Here is a 24,843-nt window from a genome sequence, read left to right as displayed (position 1 = left end):
GTCGTGTACGCTTGAATGCTGGGGTACGTCGCTGTTTTCTGATGCGGTGGAACAGGGGTGACGAGAGGTCGCATCTGCAGCCTGGTTGCTCTTGCCAGGTAGGTGGACAATGTCAAAACGCCATGGTAGGGTGCGCTGCTTCAGTCGGAAGAGACGGGAGTTTGTTATTTCGTCAAGTGTACGGTCGCCAAAAATCTTGACTAGCGGCTTGTGGTCTGTTGCGATAACAAGATTGTCGCATCCTTCAGTGAAGTATCGAGTCTGTTCGAGACCCCAGGCTACTGCCAGGGCTTCACCCTCAATTGCTGCGTATCGCTGCTCGGCGGGTGATAGGAATCGCGATCCGGCTAGAGTGATGCGCCATCCACCTGCGCAACAGTTGGGTGTGCCGGAGGGGCAGCTGCAATGTTTTTGGAGTAGGAAGTAGCCGATGCCACGCCTGGACCAGTCAGGGCGGAGACAGGTACGTCTCTGCATGTCGAAGATCTCGACGCCCTCGCGGATGGTCCTGGACGATTGCTTTTTTGGATTGTTGAAAGGCGGTGTCTAATTCTGGTGACCATGAGAACTTGCATCGAGGGCTAAGGAAAGGTTTAAATGGTGCCATCGTGTCACGCAGCTGAGCGTAGTTGGTTACTTGGTTGACGAGCCCAAACCAACTCCTGATGTCTGTTGTGGATTCAGGCATCGGGAAGTCGCGGATGGCGTTGAGGTACTTTGGTAGTGGTTCTATTGTCGTGTCTGACACTCTGAAGCCAGCGAAGTCGACGCGCTTTTCCGCGAACTGGAACTTTTCGGGGTTTAGCACGATACCCGACTGACCAACGCACGTGAGGAGATCGATAGTCCTCCACCAGTGGTTTTCCAAATCAGTATGATAGTGGATGGTGTCGTCGACGCAGCGTTCTTTGCGCTCAAAGTCAGAGAGGACAGCGTCGAAACGGCGGTTGTAACCATCGCCTGACGACAGGAAGCCTTGTGGTGCTCTTGTGTAACGCCATCGACCAAACGGTGTGATGAAGGTGGTGAGGTGTCGATCCGACTCACGTAGGGACACACTGTGATAGCCATTCCAGGCATCTGTGACGGTCTTCCATGTGTTCTTCGGGATTCGTCACGCAAGTTGAAATGGGGATTCAGAGGCGAACGTCTCGCGTTGACAGAATTTGTTGAAGGGCGAGAGGTCCACGGTTCGGCGGGGAGAGCCGTCGTGCTTGCGGGTTACAACCATGCGGTGACACCATGTCACTGGCTCACCGTATGGCACTCTTTCGATGACTCCCAGTGCTTCATCACGTATGAGGTCGTCGTAGACCCTTTGCTGCCAGTGTAGAGGGATGTTTGCTGGCGTATGACATGCCTTAGGTGTAGCTGTGGGGTCCACGTGTATTTCTATTGGTGGTCCTTCCATGCATGGCAATGCTCGATGGGGGCACGTGTTAAACGTGGACGAGGAGTATCTCTCGAGGAGCCAGGCTTTCATCCGATCATTGTTGTCTGGTGTGCAGGGGAACGGTAGTTCTGTGGGTCGTGGCGGAGGTACTGTGCGCTGGGGACAGGAGCATTGTGCATCACGTGAGTTGCTTCGTTCTTTACACCCATCATTTAAAGACCGTGTGTAGTTGATAGATAAGGTGTCTTGTAGGTACGTTTGGTGTAGGGGTGCGAGGACCGTTTCCTTGTTCCGAGTGGTTGCCTCCTGACGGAAAGGTCTCGGGCAAGAGGCCGAGGTTCAGCAACGAGTCGTATGATAGGTACATGGAGTGCACGCAACTGCTCACGTAAACCATGGAGCGACACGATGTCACCCTGTCATTACTGGAGGTCGTGGTCAGTATGGCAAAGAAGGCTCCCTCAATAGTGATAGGGGAGCGGTTAGCGGCGGAGAGGATGAGGAGAACAGGGTGTAAGTAATCACGTGAGAATCCAGCTGCGAGGAACGCGTCCAAGGACCATAGGTCTGACTGAGCACCAGTGTCTGCAATGGCGGTGATCTTGGTCTCCCTTGTGCAAGTCAGGGTTGTTACCCCTCTTGTCTGGTTCGGCCTGATTGTCTACTGCAATCTTAATCGACACTCGTGGGTGGTCTCTAAGCTGTGCGCGTCTCCATTCTCCCTTAGAGAATATGTGGTGGGTGAGTCTAGTGGGTGACAGTTTATTTGTGACGCCATTTGTGGTTGGGGCGCGTCGGCGGTGACGTCGCTTGCGTCTTCGAGGCTGGAAGCTTCCGTGAGGTTGGACTGAGGCCAACTGGGAGATTTGTTCGGACTCTACTGCGTTGTTGGTGCTTTGCGGCTGACACTTCTTGCGCCAGCGAGCTCTGTAACAGTTTATGCAAACCTGGTGTGGCTTGGTGTTCCACCCGCGGGTGCCTTCTGTAAAGACCTTGAAGGCAGCATTTGCAATCAGGGCAAGAGGCCTCTTTAGCTTGCTCTGCTGGGGTAGGGGTCTCCGTGGGAGTTGTTGTGGGGATTTTGAGGCGCTTGAATGATGACATGGCTGATAAAGCAGACGATGGCAGGGCGTTGCGGGCCATCTCCTTTGTTTCTATGAGGGCGACAACGTCGTTAACTGGCTTTTGGAGTATATCAGCGGTCCCTAGTATTTCACGGCGTATGTCGGCATCATAGACTCCTTTCAGGAGGACGTCACGTACAATGTGATCTGTGTAGTCCACGTGTTTACCACACTCGCATTTGGCTTGATAGGAGCAAGTCTCTGCTTTTCCACGTACTTTGGCGGTGAACGCCCTGAAAGTTTCAGTCTCTCTCCTGACGTAACTGGAGTAACTCGGTTCGCAGGACGCATGGGGCTACAGGGATGACTGCCAACTGAACGCATGGCGTCGAGGAGGTCGTTAAGATGGGCGGAGGCGATGCTTGGGTGAGCTTTTAGCAAGTTGTCACCGAGTTCGGGCCCAGCGCATTGGAATAACTGAGAAGGTGCCGATGTGTCGCTTATTCCCGAACCCGTGCGGAACACCTCCCAGCGTCTTACAAACACGTTCCATTCCTCGACAGATATCCCGACATCAATCTTGGGTCGGTCAAGTTTGGGGCCGCTAGGGGTGGTGGCCTGGGTCGGCGATGGGTTCTGGTGGGTAAACCCGTGGTTAGTCAATAGAGCGATGGCTAGCCCTTCTGATACGTCCCCAGTCTTGAAATCACAGTGTGGAATGGTGCAAGCAACTATTACCATGACTATTTCTTGTCTTTTTCATGAAGAAATACGCTCCTCGATGTTTTATCTGTCTTTATTTGTACAAACAACGATGAAAAAGACCTACGAATACATAAGAGAGTAGAATAGCATAAAGCCGTAAATTACATATGAATATATCGCCAAATGTATTACTCTGATCGAATACCATGCTGCTAATCAATATTACAATGTAATAAAAGTATATAGTAATAACAAACTTACAAGAATAACGTGTGAATGTGGCTTATAAAGTCCAATATCGTTTCAGTGTTGTTTTCCAATATGGCTGACCTCATTCTGAGCCGGTCAGCGGTCTTGTGTCTGGCCTTATGGCCAGCGGTAATTCCTTCAAAGATGACAAGCAGTTTAAAAATATACGTTTATCACTGAAATCTGCATCATGCATATGATTATTTGACATTTCAAAAACTCATAAATTGTTTATAAACAATTCAAAAGAATTCATGCATGATCTTGATGAGTGCTACAAAGGCCAAATTACATAATAATTATGCATTCATGAATTGTATTTTTGCATTAAATGTAATTTGTCCTTTAAATTTGTTTTACTAAGAAACCATAATTTAAAGAAACCATTTTGAATAGTAACTATAGCTGTTTTGATAATTGTAATCCACATTATGATACATGTATGTCAAAAATGCCACTGAAGCTTTTCAATCTGTATAATAAAATAATATAAGTTACTGAAAGTCAGAATTATGCTTCACTGACATATAATTGTACATGGATGCTAACGATCATTTAAAGAATTATACACCAGTAATCATGCAAAAAATAAATAAACTCAAGATGTAACCTAGCTTATTATGAATATTGTGTAATTTTTACTAGTGCTTACTAATCTGATCATTATTAAACAGTCAAAACTACATGCTGTATATGTGATTAACTAATATTATTTACCTTAAAAATGATGTATCCTTCATATGGTTTTCCATGTTTTCTTTGTCTCTTTTGTACAATTTCCTTAACTCCAATCAACGTTGTACTTGTGTCTTATTTTGTAAGTTTAGCTCAGTGTTTTTGGACAATGCTTGGGCAAATGTTTGTTTGAAAATACTCTCAAATTGAGGAGCAACTGCATCATAGATAGCTTTGGCAGCACACTTTGCATCATTTTGTGTTGGTTTAATCACAGGTTGTGGATTTCTCAATTTTTCACTTTCAGTATTTGCTGAAAATACAGGGCTTAATCGAGCTTTTCCTAATAATCTTACTGTCCGTACAGGAAAAAGTGCTTGTATGGCAGCAAATCTGATAGAGCATCCTTTGCAGTTTGAAAAGGTGTGCTCCTTCTTTTGAGAAGATGAGAGAGCACCAGTTTTTGAGTGAGAAGTGTTCTAGATACCTGGATTTTTCGTGCACTTTTCTAGTGTTCCATTTGTTAAATGCACCCTTTAGTGATGGTACATGTTTTTCAAAATGTGCAGGGTTTACTTGTAGTTTTCCTTCTCTAGTATCAGTAAAATAGCTTTGGAATAAATTATATTCTTCTGACTTCACTCTTCTTTTGTACCTTGTAGGGCTTTCGTTCGGTTCTTTCGAGCTGCTTTTACTGACTCGTGAAACTTTTAAAGCCACAACTTTAGCAAATCCACATGTATTTGGACATAAAAATGTCCCAGACATGACAATTAGTCGTTCAACTTGATAAATTTTATAATATTTTATGTTTTCGATCGAATATATATGCTTTAAAGACTACACTATTCCACAACTACAAACGCAGTAAAAACTTCCCGCCTGAATGAATTCTAATCTCCCGCCTTTTAAGAATGACATGCGCAGAATTCACGATATATATGGATTTTATTACACATTAACATCAAACTTTGAAAATTTTAGAAATACACTTCCTTCGCTCAAATGCAAGTTAAAATCGATCAGCTTATACTTACAATCACATTGTTTTCTTCTGAATAAATGTGTTTCTGCTTCAAAAATTCCTAAGTTTACAAAGTCCACTTTAGTATATTAGATGTTGAATCATTTTTAAGTCGTTGAGAACGATTTTCTTTGAGAAACAGCTATTAATTGTACAGAAAGCTCTTTGTTGTGTACTATTTCTGATGGCCATTTTGGTTTTTCATCCACGGTAACCGTGGAAACGTATGCAGACCGCTGGATGATTTTGTATGAGCCGCTGTGTTGAAAGAATCAAAATGGCGCCCGAGCACTTCACGGAACGGCATTAAATACATGGCTTTGAAAAGATGTACATTTAGCACAAACGTCTTACTTAACCCTTTTTTTTAAACTTAAAATACAATGAACTACCGGTGACTGATTAGAAATTTTGGTTTTTATAGCTCAAAGAAAGACAAAACTGCATGTTTTGTTGGCATATAAAGGAAAATTGTTTCAAATCTAATTTAAACGCAAAATTACACCCGTTAGCTATGACAATACCGTGTTTTCTAATCATGTACCTATAGCCTCATTTATCTTGAAGTGTATGGACATCAAACACTATAACTTAGAATGGGACAAATATTTTTTCACACCCCTTCAAAGAAAGACGTTTATTTGCATAAATTAAATTAATTAATAAAGTCACGTGACCTCACCACGAATTTCGCCTGTACAATTCAAGTCCTTATCTATATCTACCCTTCCTGCTAGATTTCTTTGAGACACGATGTATACAGGATTTTTAATCTATTTTTTAGTGAATTAATTCATTTTTTTGAGCATAACCATGCCTTAATACCCCTGAGGATTTAATCGACATCGTTTTCTTCATTTTCTTCACACTTTCTTCATCGTCACTCTCTACCTCCAGCAAACAACTATCATCATCATCGGCATCGATTCCGTTATTTGATTATAGGAAAGGATTGACAGCTTTCAACTGAAAGATGGAGCCTATGTAACAAAGTTGTTAAGCATATTAATATACAAATATTCATATTATTCACAGGTATAACACGATTACCCCCTGACACATTTCTTCATGGAAACAATCATCACCAAAAGGAGCCCATCTCTTCCTTCTCGACACCTGAAGATGCATATAACCATCTATCTGACAGGAGTTTAACCTTTATTCGCGTAACTAGAACTGGACAAGTCTTAACGTTGCTAAATCTTTCTTATTATGAGCCGGAAACTACCAGCCTTACATTAAATGAAATCTTTCTGCTATTTTCCAAGCCATTTCTTGACTCTTAATTTAGAAATCCTGATTATAGGAGACTAAAAGAAATCTTTGTGTTTGTCGTGGACAATGGACCATCGGAATTAACATCATCGCATCCCCTTGATATCCTTGAAATGTCCATAAATATAGTAATATCAACAGAAGGATGTAGATCTGGAGGTGAAATGAAGATGTAGCCATGTTTAGACCATGTACAGATACCACGACGAAATTTTGCACTAGGCTTTGTGAGATAAAGACACGCTGATAGGCAAACATTGGAGTTTTCATATGTACTAATAATATTTTAAGGACTTTGTAAGGGTAAATTTTACACCGTGAAAAGATGAAAGTACTTAAAAAACTTACTGACGTTTGGACGGTAGTAAAAGAGTTTTTTCATCTTTTCACGGTGTAAAATTTTATCATTACTGTTTCATTGGAAACACCGACGCAGCTCACGCTAGTTGCTAGCTAGTTATCTCTTCTTTCTGGTAAACAGACGAATCAAAGCAGTTTACATTTGATATTGGTTCTGAATCAACAAAAATCAGAGGATGAAAGTTACAAGCGCACATCTTTTATTCTCACACGCTGCTGCACGCATTTATTCGATGCAATGTTAGATGCAGAATTATCAGCGCTAGCCATAATTACTCCTGAAACTTAAAAAGTTGGTCATAAGTCTTATGTATTTCCCCTCATTACGACCCGTTGAATAATGCGTTTTAATCTTCAGCTTTTTAACGAAAAAATGGCAAAAATAAGTGGTAAATTCGATTCTTAATACTCACGTTTTAAACAGAACGCCAATAATCAGGTTTTGAACACGTTTTAAACCTGAGGATTAAATTCCGGTCACTCCCTAGAGCCGTCCCTTCCTCGCAACTTAAAGTCCCTACTGTCGATGACTTGAAGTAGCTGGAAGGCTGTTTCTTTATCTGGGCAGTAGTGCAACTGATTTACGATATAGTTTAGGCGTTGGCATTGTTTAGCTATTTCCGGTTTGGCGATGTTACTGTGATCAGCTGGAATCTGCTCTTGGCTTTATGGAATTCATCAAGATCTTGTATACGCAGTCCGTTCACCTTCCGTGTGCGAACTGTGTCGGTGCCAACATTGTATTAATCTGGAGCGTGACTTCTTCATACTGTTCGCTAAGCTCGTTTAGGAGTGAATTGGTAACAAAGATGTCCGTCGATTGCTCGTCCAATACTACGTACGTAGGTATTCTTAATTCATGTTTTTCGCTGTGAAATATGTGCAACAGAACTATTCATGCGCATGACCTAGTGGAAGGAATTTGCTTTTGCTTGATTGTTGTTTTCATGCCTCGAAGGGACATGAAGAACCGTATGTTTCTGACGACAATCTTACTCTCGAGCTTTGCTTGCGTGCAATTGCTTGTCAAGTGTTGGTCAGACATCAGGCAGTTAAAGCAGACCTTTCTTGACTTCAGAACCTCCTCCCGTTATCTGAAACTCGACTTGCGTAGAAGCAATGCGTTGACTTTTGTCGGTCATTTGAAGCTTGCATATGTTCTTTAGGATGAGGCTGAATTGGTTGAGATTCAAGTCTTGACTTAGAGTTTGAAGCTAGTGTTTTTGCAGCTGATTGCGATGTTGGCTTTGGTACCATTTGCATATTGACTTGGCAGTCTCTGGCATTCTTGGTTCTTTAGGTGCTGCTGTAGCATGTGATAGCTGAGGAATGTTCATTCTTTGCGCGTGCTGGTAAACTTCGTCTATGAATTCCTCAAAGCTAGGGAAAGCGCCTTTCCCTTGTGCCTTGTAATCTCATTACCGTCTCCGACCACTTTGTCTTGAACCAAGTGGGTAGCTTTGCCATCGTGCGTAGCATTTGAGACGAGTAGTTGAAGACCTTCAAACTTTCAATAAGGGTACTAGCGATTTCTTCTTGACGGAGAAAGTCTCCCAACTCTTCTAAAGCAATTATCTACAATGTCTTCCATGAATCCTTTCTTGTGAGCAGCCATGTTTATCTGGCCTTGTAGTCTTGTGGTCGGAGAAACCTTAGAGACATATTTGAACTACAATTTAACTTAATTTTCAAATCTTACTATCTCTGATGTCCTCTTCGATAATTAATAGACCAGCTTCACATACTCATTTGTACATGCTTAGCTTCATTTACGAGGAAGTCAGGGATAGTGTAAAGAATGTGCAACTTGATTTGTACCAGTGTTTAGAAATCTCAAGTCCTTTTAATGGTCTCTGTGGATAGCTGACATATAAATGAGGCTAAAAAATAATAGAGTATGTGGTCTCAAAACACAGCAGTGTTCTTTTTTATAGCAAGGAAAAAACATTTGTCCGAAAAAATTTTACTTTTCTAAATGTATGATGTCATACTGTTGAAAAAGTAAACAAACTATTCAGTGATCGACCACATCAATTTACATCAAAATAGCCAATAACTTTAGTGAAGAACTTTGATATAGAGGTGAAATAAAGGTGACTGAATAACTTTGCAAATATTTTGAAAAATAATAAAACAATTATCGGGCTTATATGAAAAGTTACGCATAGCTCAGAGAGTGTTATTTTACTGGCTCTAAAGCTTAATTAGAAAAGCTCCTCTTGATGCATACTTTTTCACATCATACTCAGCCTCATCCAATAATTGCTAATTATTCATCACTATCATTCCTAACACTATCATCACGATTATTGCTAACAATATCATTACTATCGTCTCCTATATCATACATTCCCATGACTTCATCCTTTTCATCTGTCAGGTGCTTTTCTGATAAGCACTGATTTATTAAACTTCTTCCTTCTTTCAAATCCTTGTTATCGAGAATACTTTCACACTTGTCATTCGAGTGTCTTGGAAGTCTTCTTCCATCTCTTGCAGTACATCTAACAGTGGAGAAGTCACTCTGTTGTAAAATAAATACATGGAAAGAAAGTATTCCCAACATAATGCAAAAGAGAGAGTTTTGATCAACGACAAAAAAAAGTTTTCAGAAGGAATTTAAGGTATGGGAATTTAGAAATAGTACTGAAAACAATGATCCAATTTTTTCCCTTTGAAAACCATTTCAGTGTTTTATCTCTAAGGATTCTGCTTTACAGGTGTTGTCTTATTAAATTATTCCTTTAACGAATTCTGAAATTCTTCTTTGCAGTGTACCATATACATAATCTCCAAGTTAAAAAGGACAACGTGGATAACGTATTTCAAAATTATATCCATGTGCATAGCAACTTTTTGACTGCAACAATCAATAATAATCAGCTGGTACATTTTATAAAAAAGGCATATTCCAACGTGTATCACACACCTTTTAGTAGAAAGGGACCCTATCGTATAACACAAAGAAGTAGGCTTCCTAAATAATGATTACTAACTTTAGAGGCTGCGTAATTATTTCAATTCTAGCAACTATACAAAGCCGAAAGTTAAAGAAAAAATACGAAGTATTGACAAGAGGATATGTAAGGTATAATCGCAATTGAAGACGTGTGGTTTCTGACAATGAAAGAATAGTAAGCTTAAATACTAAGAATTTGTCTTACTCACTCTGCCTTTAGCGACGGGACTATCTTTCGTTTTCTGAGTCTACAAAGCGGCATCCACTTTTACTGTCGTTATTACTGAATCCGTCTCCTTGTCGAACCTTTGTTTCTTGTCCACCAGAGGCTCTGGTAAATAGGGCTCCGCTTGCTCTCTTTTTGTTTTCTTTTCCTTGCCTGTTTCAGCCGTGAAGAAATAAACGTTAGGAGTTGGTTTGTCCCTTCACACACCACCAAATCTTGGAGGCAAAATCTCTTGCAATGTATTCATGGCGTCTTCGTTTGCACAGTCAAGTCAGTCAAGAAGCAATCGTCCAAACAGACGCCGTCTATGACAAATAAAAAAGTTCAGCTTCAGTGATCTTCTTTTGTTTTTTAATATAATTCGTCTCCCACTAAATCACTAATGTTCTATTTTTGTATGACAACGTTCTTACAAGTAGGTGTACACCTACGTATACAAGTCCTTTTTAACTTACCAAAAATTAAGAACCCATTTATAATAAGAAAATATCCCCTGCGAAATGAAGTTGGAAATTCTTAGGAATTCCTAAGAATTCCTAGGAATTAAGGTGCGAATTTTCACGGTAATTCGAACAAGAATTCCTAGGAATTCCTAGGAATTCTTAATCGAAATTCGAAAGAAAAATAAACCAAAAAATTCCCAGGAATTCTTTGGGATTTTTAGGAATAATATAGTTCATGGTCCTAGCTTGAATTTCTTTGGAATTTGTAGGTGTTTTTGAAAATTCATGAAAATTTCTAGGGATATTTGGGACTAGCTAGGTGTTTTTGTGAATATCGATTAATAGAGAAGAACATGGAACCAGAAAATTGATATGGAAAATTTCATACAAGAATGAAAATAAGAATACAAGTTTGTAGAATATTAGTAACATCTTGAGGAAAAACTTTAAACTGTGTTATACCCATAATACATACAATAATTATAAATAATGATACACTATGAATCCTCCTATTTGAAAATATCAAAAAATAAAGTATATCTTGTCTTTCAAGATTTTTTCCAGCTGTAATATTTTTTAACAATTATTATCACTATTTTTTTATGGTTTTCTTTTATCTTTTTTTGTTGCCCACGAATCTATTTATGCACATCTGTCCTTGAACTGTTGTACATTCTCCATTGTGGCTTAGGAAAACACATAATATTGCATAATTAGTAAGTTTTGAAACCCCATGAAATTGATTGGGCAGACAACGTTTTATATTGCAGGCATCCCAGACCTCCTATATATCCTATATTTCCTATAATTTCTATAGCATCCTACAAAGAGCCTATATTTAAAGAAAACCTATATTTCCTATAAATAGGACGACTGCTGATTGATACATTTATATTTTACACTGTTTAGCATATTTGGCGAAAGAAATAAAATGGCCCCCCCCCCTTTTTTTTTTGTTCTGTATTTTTTTTATGGCCGATCCCTGGTTACGCCACCGAAAAGCTATCTTGGGTACTATAAAGTGCATATAATTTTGGGGAAAAATCCTATATTTTCCTATATTTAGAACTTGCACAGCCTATATTTCCTATCAAATTTGTCTAAAAAGTGGCTGGGATGTCTGATATTGATTTCCTTCATTTCCTTCATTAATATAGAGGTACTTACTATATATCAGATTAATTTTTTGATGGTCAAGTCCGGAGCTTTGGCCATTTAAACCACTGATTCTGTTTGGGATATCGGTATATCAAGGTACGCCACGATCAATACTCTTGCTTTACTCGTTGGGTTTAATATCAGTCTCAATCACTTACTAAACCAAGTAGAAGGTTCGCTAAAATATAATCAATAATGTGTCTAAATTAGGCTAAATCATACGAGAAATTACATAAACGTGTATCACGAGTATCTATCTATAATTGTACTTACATCTAGTGGGCGAATCACAGTGTAGAATCACAATAAAGCTCGGTATTTCAAAGAAGTCGATTAGAATAGCGTATCGAGTATAATCACATATAAGATCAGAATCAAATGTCATTCGTTTTACGTAATAGTGTTCGATATCAATTTCAAGCTAGATCGAGTTTCATGTCAAGTTAAATCATAAACAGTAACGTAAGATAATATAAATGTTTAAAGTATATAAATGTTCTCAACAGATTCCCTTTAGTGAAGACACTCTTAATTCCTCTAACGTAAAAAGTGTGCTGTATCATCTTCACCATTTTGTCCTATAAATAAAAATATAACAGTAAATATATGGCACAGGAAAAAATATTTGTATGAAACATGCATCTGTGGTTACAGGAAATTCTACTCACCAAATCATTCTCATGCTGTGGTTGCAGCTGTTTTTCTGATATTTGCTGTTCTACTTGCTCGTTCTATTTAGAAAAAAAATTGTTGTAAGAAAAAGAATAGCACCTGACCTTTTTCACTGCTGCAAGTCAGCTAAACTGAAACCGTTTACCAACCTAAATTTGAATATACCTTTTCTTTCATTGCTCTTCTCAAGGTTTTCATTTCTGTCTTCAAATTATATACTTCGGCCTCTTTTCTTGTACTTCTTTCTGCAACGAAATAAGTATTCTTATTAATCGCCTGATCCAAAAATAAATTGTATAAATTAATTGCAAATTGTATTTTATAAAATAAATAAAAAACCTGCTTGCTGTGTTGTGTGAAGTTATGAAGCACTTTGGGGATTTGCAAAACACGAGAGAAGTGAAAGGAAAAGAACGGAGCGTGTTTTATATTTCTTCAAGACTTTTGTTGTTTGTCCTGCTCCAGCGATAGCATCCATATTTGAGACCAAATAGTACCGTAATACGCTTTACTTTTGAAATGGGTAAGCATTAAGCCAAACCTAAAGAGGTCTAAACAAATTTAGTTTTGTTTCCTGGATTAATGGAATGCACTCTAATGATAATTTTAAATAAAACTATGCTATGTCAAGAATCATATCTATATGTGCGAACGTAAATCACAAAAGTTGTTTGCTGGTTGGTTTGGTGGTTTGTTTGCTGGTTGGTTGTTTGGTTTTCCTTTACGCTGATGGCCTATATTCTCCGTTAATTGATAAGTGAAGTATTTAAAAAGTTGTACATTTTTTAAGTATTTCACGACCTACCTGATTGCTACCATCCGGAGAGAAGAACATTGTTTTTTGACTACAAGGAGTGGCAACTCTAACTTTAATACTGGTTGCTTCGTCAGCTTCAGACAGAAGCCTTTGCTCCCGCGCTGCTCTTATCTAACAGAAACATCACCCCGGATAATCTGAGTATTTGGGAATGTATGATGTAACATAACATCTCGTCCGCTCCCACCCCTAATCCAATCTTGCTAACTTTACAAAATGATACTGATTATGAAAACAAATTAAAAATTTTCCCACTTCGAAATTATATTTTTTGACGATGCCCTCTATAGACATAAAACTCTGCGAAGCCTGGAATATGAATCCCTTGGATGGATTCTCATGAGGAACTGTTCTAAGGTACAGAACAGTAAGCTGTTTTGTTATGGAAAAAATATTGTTGTCACGTCCTCCTTAACAATTCTTTGGGGAATCCGTGCGAGGGGTCTTTGCAACAGATTTAATGATTATCATAATTAAGGGCGCTGTTTCTTACTTTTTCTGGGCTATATATAGATAATTAAATTCATATCATTTGAAAAATGGTTTAAAAGAGTTTTAAACGTCATATGTCATCTTTTCTACTTATTACTTACTTGCTTTCATCTGAGGGATTTGACTGGTTTCCGGCTTCTGTAGCGCTGTTTCTTACTTTTTCTGGGCGATCATTTTCTTTTGTTGATTGTTCCCTGGACGCCTATATGCATAAAAAAAGTTATATTTTGTACTTAATTAACCCATCCTTATTTAAATTAACGCTTTTGTCGCTAAAATAACTCCTGCTGGCGGTATGTCCACAGTTTGTGGCGAACATGTGTTTGTAGTATCGACCTGAAAATACAAACATCCTTATTTAAATTAACGGTTTTGTCGCTAAAATAACTCCTGCTGGCGGTATGTCCACAGTTTGTGGCGAACAAATGCTTATCTTTTACATTTTTTAGGCAAAGCTATACAGCTATACTGAAACTTACTTGCTTTCCATCCACATTACTATTTTTCATGGCTTCTAAGTCTTGCTCTGCCTTGACAAGTTCCCTGTCACGTTACTCCTTTCTAAATGCGAAGCGAAAAATTTGATATACAAACCCAGATCTAGATACTCTCGACTCCAGAACTTCTATGGAATCGCTTTTTGTGCTGGGTTGTAACGAGCGATTTTCCTTCAGAACATCAAACGTCAGAACGAACAAATAGCCTCTGAACCCGAGGGAAAGATCTAGATTGCAATACGTAAAAGCAGGATGAATCGCATGTTGCCCGTAATCCCCCCCCCCCTCTCTACTCCACCAACCTATAAGGGAAATCCTTTCTACCCCTTTCTAAGTAATAAAAGCACCATATATATAACGCCTTAAACGCATTATCGCTCTGGTTAGAATGACTACTTTCATATCCTAATTTCAAACGAAGACTTACTTATATGTCCTATATTGTTCAACCAGTACAGTTGAATTGGTTACGGAGGCAACCACACCGTCAACAGAATTTATTCCTATCAAAGAATAATAATAGATCACTAAACGACTGCAATTACATGACACTTGAAACGTACTGACTTACACTTTGGTATAAAAAATATATTTCCATAGCATTTCCATAAGTTACGGGTTGGAATAAGCAAATATTTGTCCAAATATAACTCACCAACATCCCTCTTCACTAGCAAAAGACGGCCTGTTACAGTGGGGACGCACAATACAAATGCAACGGAGCTGCCCTCTGTCAACTGTAAGTCGTATTTTGAAATTGCTGTAAGAAAGAACAATATTAAGTATAACGCACTATTAGGCGCTAGGGGTATAACCAGGATAAACAAATCATTCTCCCAGCCTTTTGAACTCGTGTGATTTTTTAATACAGCAGATATCCTCGCAGTACAGATGGTATATCATTTTTATCACGTTAGTATCACGGTTCGAAAACTATAAAATAATGTGGAAAATAAAGGTTATAAAACTACAATAGATACATAAAATGAGACCCGAAATTACAAATAAATACCAAATAAATGTCTACGAAAACCTAACTTACATTGCTGGGCCTTGGGATAAGTAGAAATCAAAGTATAAATGGAAGTATAACTGTAGAAATACTCAATTCGCACATGGTCTCGATTTTCTCTCCAAAAATATATATCTGACCTACGTCTTTGAGCCCGCAACTACCGCTGACCGGAAGTCCCCGGAGAAAATTAAACGGTGTGTGATTTTTATACGTAACAACAAACAGTACTTAATCAAACAAATGTTCAGCCATTACATCCCGCCCCCAATGCGTTGATACTGCAATGCATTCAGACAAACCAAGGGCTGAACCGTGGGTATCTTCAAGTGTTCATGAGTGTTCATTCGTCAGACTGCTGCAGATCCCCCTCAAGTAGACAAATCTTGTCGACGGGACGATTGTACACTCCAGATTGGGTCTTCACTTGAACAGATCGCACAAGACCATCTGATCCCGGATAGGTGTCGACGATGAGCCCAAGAGGCCAACGTAGACGTGCCGTGTTGTCGTGCTTTACTAGCACCAGATCTCCAACTTTAAGGTTACGCTTTGGGCGTAGCCACTTCTGGCGCACTTGAAGTGTTGGCAGATATTCGCTCAGCCAGCGTTTCCAGAAAACGTCAGCCTTGTATTGAACCTGACGCCAGCGTCTCCTGTAGAGATCTTGTTTAACGAACATTCCTGATGGAAGGGTTGGGCCCGAACGAAGCAAGAGAAGATGGTTTGGCGTCAGAGGCGTGAGATCTTTCGGATCATCCGAGATCCTGGTTATGGGTCGTCCGTTTACAATACCTTCCACGAGGCACATCAAAGTTGATAGTCCCTCATCATCTAAGATCTGTAGAGGAAGTAGACCTCTCAGGACTGAACGCACGGTACGTATTTGCCTCTCCCAGGCACCTCCCATATGGGAAGCACCTGGTGGGTTGTAGATCCACTGTATCTCCCTCTTGCGGAGAAAGTTGTGGATTTGAGCTTGGTTCCACTTTTCAAGGGCTCGTCGCAGTTCTAGTTGAGCACCGGTGAAATTGGTTCCATTATCTGAGCGGATTTCAACAGGTTCGCCACGGCGAGCGATGAATCGCTGAAGTGCATTTATGAAAGAATCAGTGTCAAGAGTGTGACTAACTTCGATGTGGATGGCTCTTGTGGTGAGGCAGGTGAAGATGCAACCGTACCTCTTGACCTCGCTCCTAGCTCGTTTCACGAGAAACGGCCCGAAATAGTCCACTCCTACACGTGTAAAGGGTGCTTCGTTAGGTGTTATGCGGTCCTTTGGCAGGTCTCCCATGTACTGAGACACTGGCTGTGCTCTCATTTTCTTGCATGTGATGCATTTGGATAGCACTCTTCTTACCGTTGCTCTGCCCTTCACGATCCAAAACTTTCGTCTTGTTTCGGCGAGAACACGTTCGATGCCAGCATGGCCAGTCATGGCATGGTGATGCAGAATCACAAGATTAGTGACATGATGATTAGCAGGTAATATCAAAGGGTGTTTCGTCTGGAAGTGCAGATCAGCTTTGTTGAGTCTTCCTCCTACTCGCCACGTTCCGTCTTCGCTGCGAAACGGCGACAGCTTCTGCAATGAGTTATCCTTGCTCCTTCCGAAAATTTGGCTCTGTACGTGGACAATGATAGCTGTAGCAGCGATCTTGCTTTCGCTCACTGTCAACTTGCCAGGCATCGGTTTTCTGGCTTTCATGAATTGCTTGAACCGAAGGAGCCAAGCAATCGACTTCAGAAGCCTATCCCATGACGAGTGTCGCTGTATGAGTAAATCAATGGGGTCTGCGTCACCGGTAGCAACAGTGTAAACCTTGCGGTCTGGTTTGACTTCAACTGCATCTTCCAGCATTGAGCATTTAAATTCTGGTTGTGTCGACCATTCCGTCTTTTCTTTCCATAGGAAAGGTGGACCAAGGATCCATCTGGAGGTGCTTACCACTTCTGCCGCTATCATACCGCGGGAGGCGTGATCGGCCGGGTTTGAGTCTGAATCAACGTACCTCCACTGACTTGGGGTCGTGTGCTCTTGTATGGCAGCAACTCTGTTAGCAACGTAAGTTTGATAGCGCTTGTCTTCCTGTTGCAGGTACCATAGGACTATCATACTGTCCGACCAGTAGACCGATTCCTGAAGGGGTACTTGGAGTTCTTTTCGCAGTAACTTGTCAAGTTTCACTGCTTCAACCGCCGCCGCCAATTCCAATCGAGGAATGGTGGTAGGTTTAAGTGGGGCCAGCCGAGACTTTGACATGAGGAATGAACAATGGGAAATTCCATTGTTCCCAACGATCCTGAGGTATGACACAGCTCCGTAGCCCTTTTCCGAAGCATCCGCAAAATGGTGTATTTCTGCAGATGCTGTTTCGAAACCCTTAGGTTTTAGGCAACGAGGAATGGCAAGGTTCTGGATCAGCGGTAGATCTTGTAGCCATCGGCACCACTGCTCCTTTAACTCAAGTGGCATGGGATCATCCCAGCCAGATCTCTTCAGGGCAAAGCTGGCACAACTGGGTGACCACACTCCTCCGAAGAGGTGGGTCTTCATCCGGTACACCAATGGAGTCTTGGTCGGGTCATCTTCTTCCCACCAAAGGAATCGGAGGGCATCTCGATCATTCTCACTCACATGTACCTGGTTGAACATGCCCTGGATATCCGCCATCAGAGCAATAGGCTCCTGCCTAAAGCGAAGCAATACTCCAACGAGGCTGTTCGTCAGATCAGGACCTTGATGGACTTTGTCATTTAAAGACACTCCTCGATACTTGGCAGCGCAATCATATACAAGCCTGCACTTGTCTGGTTTTCTTGGGTGCAGCACCGGATGATGGGGAAGGAACCAAGTGTAGCCTTCTCTTCCTTTCAGATTATCCTCCTTCACAGGCTCAGCATACCCCTTTTCAAGGAGTTCGTGTACACTTGCGGTATACTTTTCCGACAACTCTGGGTTCTTCTGTAGTCTCTTCCCAAGAAGATTTAGTCGATGTTCGGCCACCGGACGGTTATCTGGCAATCCAGGTGGTCTTTCCTTAAATGGAATGTCCATCGTGTAGTGTTGATCAACAAGCTTTACTGATTCATTCATAACACTCAAGGCCTTTCTGTCACTATTAGACAAGCCTAGGCTTTCGCCGCAATCATTATCTTCTAACTTCCAAAGTGTTTCTAATTGACGGTCAATGTTCAATTCTTGTTTGGCGTTTGTGAAGTTCGAGGTGAAAGTGGCTTGCTTGTCTTGGCCTATAGGGCCGTTCATGACCCAGCCCAGGGCAGTGAGACAAGCATATGGCTCACCAGGCTTTCCTCTTCGGGTCTCCTCCGGAAATGTAAGGTCTGGAGTGTCTTGTCCAATCAGTAAATGAACCTCATTGACATTCAACTTAGGCATGTATATATCTTCTAGGTGAGGCCATTCTTTGAGGTCGGTTGACGAGGCTAAGTTGTCCAGTCCGACGTTCAACGAAGGACGGACTATTACTCCTTTCATGTCGAACTGTGGCCCACCATTTACGTTTGAGACTTGCAGCTTGACGAAATCTGCATTGATTGGGGAGTTACTTTCGTGAATAGTAGACAAACTACAAGTGTAGTTCTTTCTTGGGACACCTAGGTGTTTGGCAAGGTCTTCCGAACAATATCCACTAGTTCCACCAGGATCTATTAAAGCATAGGTATCTGTATAATTATCAAGTCCCTCGCCCCTCACACGAACAGCAACAATGGGAAGAGCAACCTTTTCCTTCCTTCCAGCCACAAAATTACTGCCGACTGGAGCACTGGGTTGTGCAGGGGATTGCGGCACAGCTACACTTTGTCTCGCAACTTCGGGTTCTTGGGGTGGCTTGGATGGCAGATGTAGAAATTTGCTGTGCTTTTGACCACAGCCATCGATAGTGCAAACAAAGGGCCTACTACATTCCTTGCCCAGGTGACCAGGCTTAAAACAATTGACACAAAGTCTCTTAGATTGGATAAAGGCTAGACGATCTTTCACGCGAAGAGCCTTGAAGTCCTTGCACTGGGTAAGGTAGTGGTGTCCTCCACACTTCACGCAGGGCTCCTTTGGCGTGCTGTAGGAAGTCGTGCTAGTCACAGGTGGGGACTGCATTACTGCAGTTGCTGGATTACTTGTAGACACAACGTGAGCGGCATGGCTGCCTTTACTTCTCTGTCTGGAATCTTGAGATCTTCTGTCATCCCTGGATGAGGTATCCTTGGGCTCCAGGGCCTTTCCGAAAACTGGATCGGAGGCTTGTTGTGCTGCATCCGTCACTAAACGTATGACATCGACAAGAGTGGGAGGGCGATTTTCCTTGTACTTTATCGCATGGTTCACCTTCAGCCAGCGGGAGTGCAGATAAGCTGGTAACTTCTCCACTATCTGGCATAGACTTCTGCGGGTCTCAAGCTCATTTAGGTAACCCATCGTGAGCAGAGTTTCCCTACAGGTTCGGAGTTCATCGGCAAAGGTCTGCAAACCTTTAGTGTCCTTAATCTTTGGTCAATCAAGTATCTTGGCTATCCAAGCCTGAGATATGACATCAGTGTTGCCGAAGCGCTCCTTAAGAAGCTCCCATGCAAGTTTGTACCCTTCCGTGGGCTCTTTCACGAGACAACATTGCAGCAAACTTCTCGCTTTTCCAGCACAGTATTGCATGAGGCTGTTCAATTTAGAACCATCATCATCTGATTTGCTGTCAACAGCATTGGTAAATGCTCTGATAAAGGGCCAATACTTCAAAGGGTCTCCATCGAAGGTCATCAACTCAATCTTCGGTCTCTGCATGCTATCTACAAGCGACTGTTGGTGCATTCTGGTGTCATTCATCATCTGCTGAAGCACATCTGCCAAGTTAGTAGGTGGTGCATGCTGAGGCGTGGAGTCCCCCATATACAAGGCTGGGGAGATCCAGGGTAGTTGTCGTGTCTCGGCATCACCGGTTTTAGACTGTGGTGTGTAGTGAGCCCTTCCAAATGGCGGCTGAATGGACTCCGGAGGGGGTGGCTGTAGGTCTCGCTTCGGTGTAGATACATTAGGTGTGGAGTGGGTGAAGCGCAGATCTACTTTGGCAACTTTCGTTGCCGCGTCAGTAGGTGTATCCTCCTTGGTTTCGGTATTCATCTTTAGTTGGGCTAACTCGGCCTTCATTTGCTTCATCTCTTCTTCCATATCTTTACGTCGTCTCTCTCACTCTATTTGTAGCTTGATCCTTTGACGCTCTAGATTCATTTGCTCTTCGAGCTCCTGGCCCTTGAGCTCGAATGCCTCCATCTCTAGGGCTTGTTGTCGCTTGACAGCCTGCACCTTAGCTTCAAGGGCAGCATTATGTTGTAATGTTTGTTCAATTTGCGATTGTTTATGTTGTAACTCCTTTACTTCGTCATTCTCAATTTCACTGTCCATTTTCTTGTTTCCTTCATTCAAATTCTCACCACCGTCTTGTTCGTCGTCTGGTTCACCATGGTCCTTTACTGGGTCCTTCAACTCTGCAATCCAGACACCAACTATGTCGTTGAGCTCATTTGCCCGTGTAATTGCCTTTTCCCAATATTCTTCTGCATCCCGAAGTTCGTCGTCCTCTGTAAGGTGGTCAGTATACGCCTTGTGGGCGGCGGCAAAATCTTGTGTTAATTGGTCAAACTCCATCATTCGTTCCTTTACTGCCATAAGATTGGAGTCAGCAGCCATTAGCTTATCCACAGCTGTTATAATTCGTGCTACTGCCGCCTTTGCTAAGGCACGACGTGACTTGAGATGGGCAATTTCATCTTGTAATTCCTTAGGTTGTTCGACGATCTCAGCATTTTCTTCTCCAGACATATTTACACCAAATAAACCCAACCAACGGCACAAATATAACTTGAATTGATCTCTACTTCGTGATTATATACAACTAATCTTGAATTCGGTACCTGTCCTAACGGCGATAATACTTCCAGAACGATGATAATATTTCCAACAATGGCGTCAATTTTTCGAACTATAACGCACTATTAGGCGCTAGGGGTATAACCAGGATAAACAAATCATTCTCCCAGCCTTTTGAACTCGTGTGATTTTTTAATACAGCAGATATCCTCGCAGTACAGATGGTATATCATTTTTATCACGTTAGTATCACGGTTCGAAAACTATAAAATAATGTGGAAAATAAAGGTTATAAAACTACAATAGATACATAAAATGAGACCCGAAATTACAAATAAATACCAAATAAATGTCTACGAAAACCTAACTTACATTGCTGGGCCTTGGGATAAGTAGAAATCAAAGTATAAATGGAAGTATAACTGTAGAAATACTCAATTCGCACATGGTCTCGATTTTCTCTCCAAAAATATATATCTGACCTACGTCTTTGAGCCCGCAACTACCGCTGACCGGAAGTCCCCGGAGAAAATTAAACGGTGTGTGATTTTTATACGTAACAACAAACAGTACTTAATCAAACAAATGTTCAGCCATTACATTAAGGTTTCACTCCCATTTTGCTATAGTGGCTGTCTTTGAACTGATCAGTAAAAATACCGGGCAACTTATTTGCTTTTCCCTCCAGAGTTCCTTTTGGTGTAATTTTCACCAATTGTACACCTAAAAGGGAGCCTGGTAAAGGATGTCTACTTTACGAAGCTCGCACAACAACAAAATGTCAAAGCACTGCTGAATTAGTGCTACAAAAAAAATTACAAGAGTTAAATCCCAAAATGGCACTAGCTCAAATCATGACTCCAAGATGTGATACAAGTGTGATGATACAAACAAAAATGGGAAAAAGTCCTCAAGGCTCATTTGCTAGTTATCAATTATCTTTAACTGAAGATAACTTTAAAGTTTATTCTGACATTACTTCTGTTAGCAGGAGAGAACAGACAAATAATAAAATATCTTTAGACTCATTCCCCAGACTCCCCTTAAGAGTTAGTGACAACTTTCGAGCACCAACAGGCATTAGCACAGATGAACAGTTGTTGTTACAAGAAATAACAGTTAATGTTGATCTGTAAAATAAAATAGAACAAGCTACAAGGGAACAATCTAGCTCTGATGAATGGAAGAAGCAAAGACGATTCAGAATAACTGCTTCCAATTTTGAGAGGGCAAAGAACAGAAAAAGGCAGCATGAATCCCTGGTTAAGGAGTTTCTGGATGCAAAGCCATTCACTTCAAAGTATACTGCACATGGACTGGACTATGAATCTACTGCACTAGAACAGTACAAGAAGTACATGACAACTATAGGTAAACCAGTGAAAGTTTGCAAATCAGGCTTGGTGGTATGTTTAGAATCTCCCTACCTTGGTGCTTCACCAGATGGTAAAGTAATAGATGTTGGATGTACTGATCCTTTTGGGTTTGTCGAAATCAAATGTCCTCAATCTAAGTTCTTTGTTACTCCACTAGATGCATGCTCGCATAATAATTTCTGCTTGGAAAATGTTCATGGTAAGCCGAAACTCAAGCGTAATCACAGTTACTATACTCAAGTTCAAGGGCAAATGGGTGTGACAGGAGCAAGGTGGTGTGATTTTTTAGTATACACTAGCAAAGGACTTAGCATTGAAAGAGTTCCATTTGATCTCCCCTACTGGTTAGGTTTGAAGGAGTCATTGCGAAGGTTTTACTTCAAACACTTTTTGCCTTTTGCCGCTAAAAATAACTTCAGACAAAATAATTAAGTACTATTAGAAGTGTTTAACTGGAATAATAACATTTATCATACAAGTTGACGATCGATTATCAATTATATAGATTTATAAAATATTCAAAACTGTAAACATGACAAAAGTATTCATTGAGCAGGATTTGAGTCATATTATGGTTGCTAGTTTTGTCATGGCATACTTGATGTCAAAATTGTTGTTGTATTTATAGTTTTAGTTTGAAATGTATTGAGCAAAATCTGAATCATAACATTTGTTGTTTTAAATAGAGTTTCAGTTTGAAATGTACATGGAGCAAAATCGGAATCATGATATAATTGAGCAAGTTGTAGCCTGAATAATTGTCATTGCTATTAGTAAAAATATTTTCAATGAAATATATTATAATATAATTTGTATGGTACTTAGCTTACTAATAAACTGAAAAGAACAAATTCTTGTTGTTTAGCGATGGAACAAAAAAACTGTCAATAAAATAAGGTGGTTATTTATCATCCACGCTCACTATATAAACACATTTCCACGTTCATCTCTCGTTTACTCCGATGAAGGACTAACGTCCGAAACGTCAGTTTCATTTTTACATACCATACGGTGTTACAAATTATCTATCTATCAACTGTCAATAAAATAACTTTATCTCACATTAGCACATGGTACTGTATTTAGTATATACATTCATCATAATAAAATAAACAGTTTTGTTGTCTCCCAAGAACATTAAATGTTATCATTCAATTAGATATGAGTGGTTCCTGTAAGTTGCACAAAAAAGCACAAACACTCCTTATCTGGTTCACAACTCCAAAGTTGCTCAGAGAGACTACTCCTTGCCAAATACGGTAGTTCTTGATCTTATTTATGGCCCTCTCTACATGTATTCTCAGGCTGGCAATGGTCTGAGTTTTGATGACATCCTCAGCAGACAACTGTTCGTCGGAACCAAGGAAAGGTGGAATGTTAAGGCTCACACCAAGAGACAACAAATCCTCAATGTTGAAGCCTTTATCTGCCATAACTGAGTCATTTTCGTTGAACTGTTGTGATAAGAAACCACTCCTCTGGACTATTTCCCTGTCACTGATGCTGCCAGTGTATAGCTGGCTTACAAAAGTAATTGCTCCGCTTGGAGCAATACCAACCATGCCCTTCAAGGTAACATGGTTCTTGCAGCTGAGTCTCGTTTGTCGCCAAAATGTGAGCAGATATCTTTATGCACCACAGTTTTGCTAAAAGTATCTTTCCAAATTAAAAAATTAATGATATCATCCGGTGTCGCACAAGTTAAATTTGTCGGAGGGACTGCCTGTCCTAAGAATGCCGAAAATTCGGCCTCCAGGGCTGTCTTCTGTCTAGAGTAAGGGGTAGAACTTGCCCTTTCAACTAAGGCTTGTTTCCTTCGAAGAATCTCCTCCCAGTTAATAGTTGCTTTTAGGCATTGCCGACGGTTCACTATCTGTACTCGCCGTCTATATCCACACCTCTGGCAGAAATGAAAGTCCCTGTCATTGGGGTAGCTGCATTCAGGGCAGGAGACCTCTGGAACGAATAATCGTGGAACCAGAGGAAGGGCCTAAATGAAAGGGAGGGCATAAATTAGCATGGCCCTACGCGGAACACCCAAAGCTCGGTTTGAAGTCTTTGTAGCTGAAAACCCTGTTTAGAAGGAAATAGTACAGTATCTAGGCTACCTTTCTGTGCTAACTTCAGCTTTCCCCTGGACATTAAATTAATTACAGGCCACCATATGGGTAAAGGTGAGAGCTTTGGCACCACCATCGTAACCGTAGCCTTAGAAGACCGTATCAGTCGCAATAAAGGACCGACTAGCGAAAAAGGCGGGAAAACGTACGCATTTACTCGTTCTCCGTCGCAAATTGTGAGATCCTGGGTGAAAACATTCACCCCTCCTGAAAGGGGCGTTGGGAATGGCGTAAAATGACGCAACGGTGTGCCCTGATAATCTTTCTGAACGTTGGAGTCAAGTGACATTAAATCCAGATTATGACCCTCTGGCCCTCCAAACGCCCGCTGCACAGCATCCCAGCCACTTGGGGAAAGCATAGCATCTAAGCGTGAAAGATGACGGGAGAAATAATCAGCCGGGTTAGCACCTGAAGGAACGTAAACCATATGGAGTGATAAGTT

The 24,843-nt window shown here is 41.0% G+C and overlaps 1 long non-coding RNA gene and 2 pseudogenes across 1 annotated transcript; 1 reads left to right on the top strand and 2 right to left on the bottom strand.

Moving 5' to 3' along the window:
- Positions 1 to 1,479: 1,479 nt before the first annotated feature.
- Positions 1,480 to 3,198, bottom strand: LOC148908459 (uncharacterized; annotated as a pseudogene).
- Positions 3,199 to 12,371: 9,173 nt separating this feature from the next.
- LOC116301347 (uncharacterized) lies at positions 12,372 to 13,708 on the bottom strand. Its single transcript, XR_004197720.2, has 3 exons — positions 13,614 to 13,708; positions 13,009 to 13,131; positions 12,372 to 12,448 (listed from the first exon to the last, which is right to left on the bottom strand). It is a non-coding gene; the product is annotated as an uncharacterized LOC116301347 (long non-coding RNA).
- A 1,192-nt stretch (positions 13,709 to 14,900) lies between these two features.
- On the top strand, positions 14,901 to 22,710 carry LOC148908458 (uncharacterized; annotated as a pseudogene).
- Positions 22,711 to 24,843: the final 2,133 nt, after the last annotated feature.

The sequence above is a fragment of the Actinia tenebrosa genome, unplaced genomic scaffold, assembly GCF_029948245.1.
Source record: "Actinia tenebrosa isolate PJP-AT-01 unplaced genomic scaffold, QUT_ActTen_1.0 PGA_scaffold3__52_contigs__length_22856419, whole genome shotgun sequence".
Lineage (NCBI taxonomy): Eukaryota > Metazoa > Cnidaria > Anthozoa > Actiniaria > Actiniidae > Actinia > Actinia tenebrosa.
The sequence above is the reverse complement of the archived record's forward strand: the minus strand, read 5'-3'. Positions and strand labels throughout refer to the sequence as shown.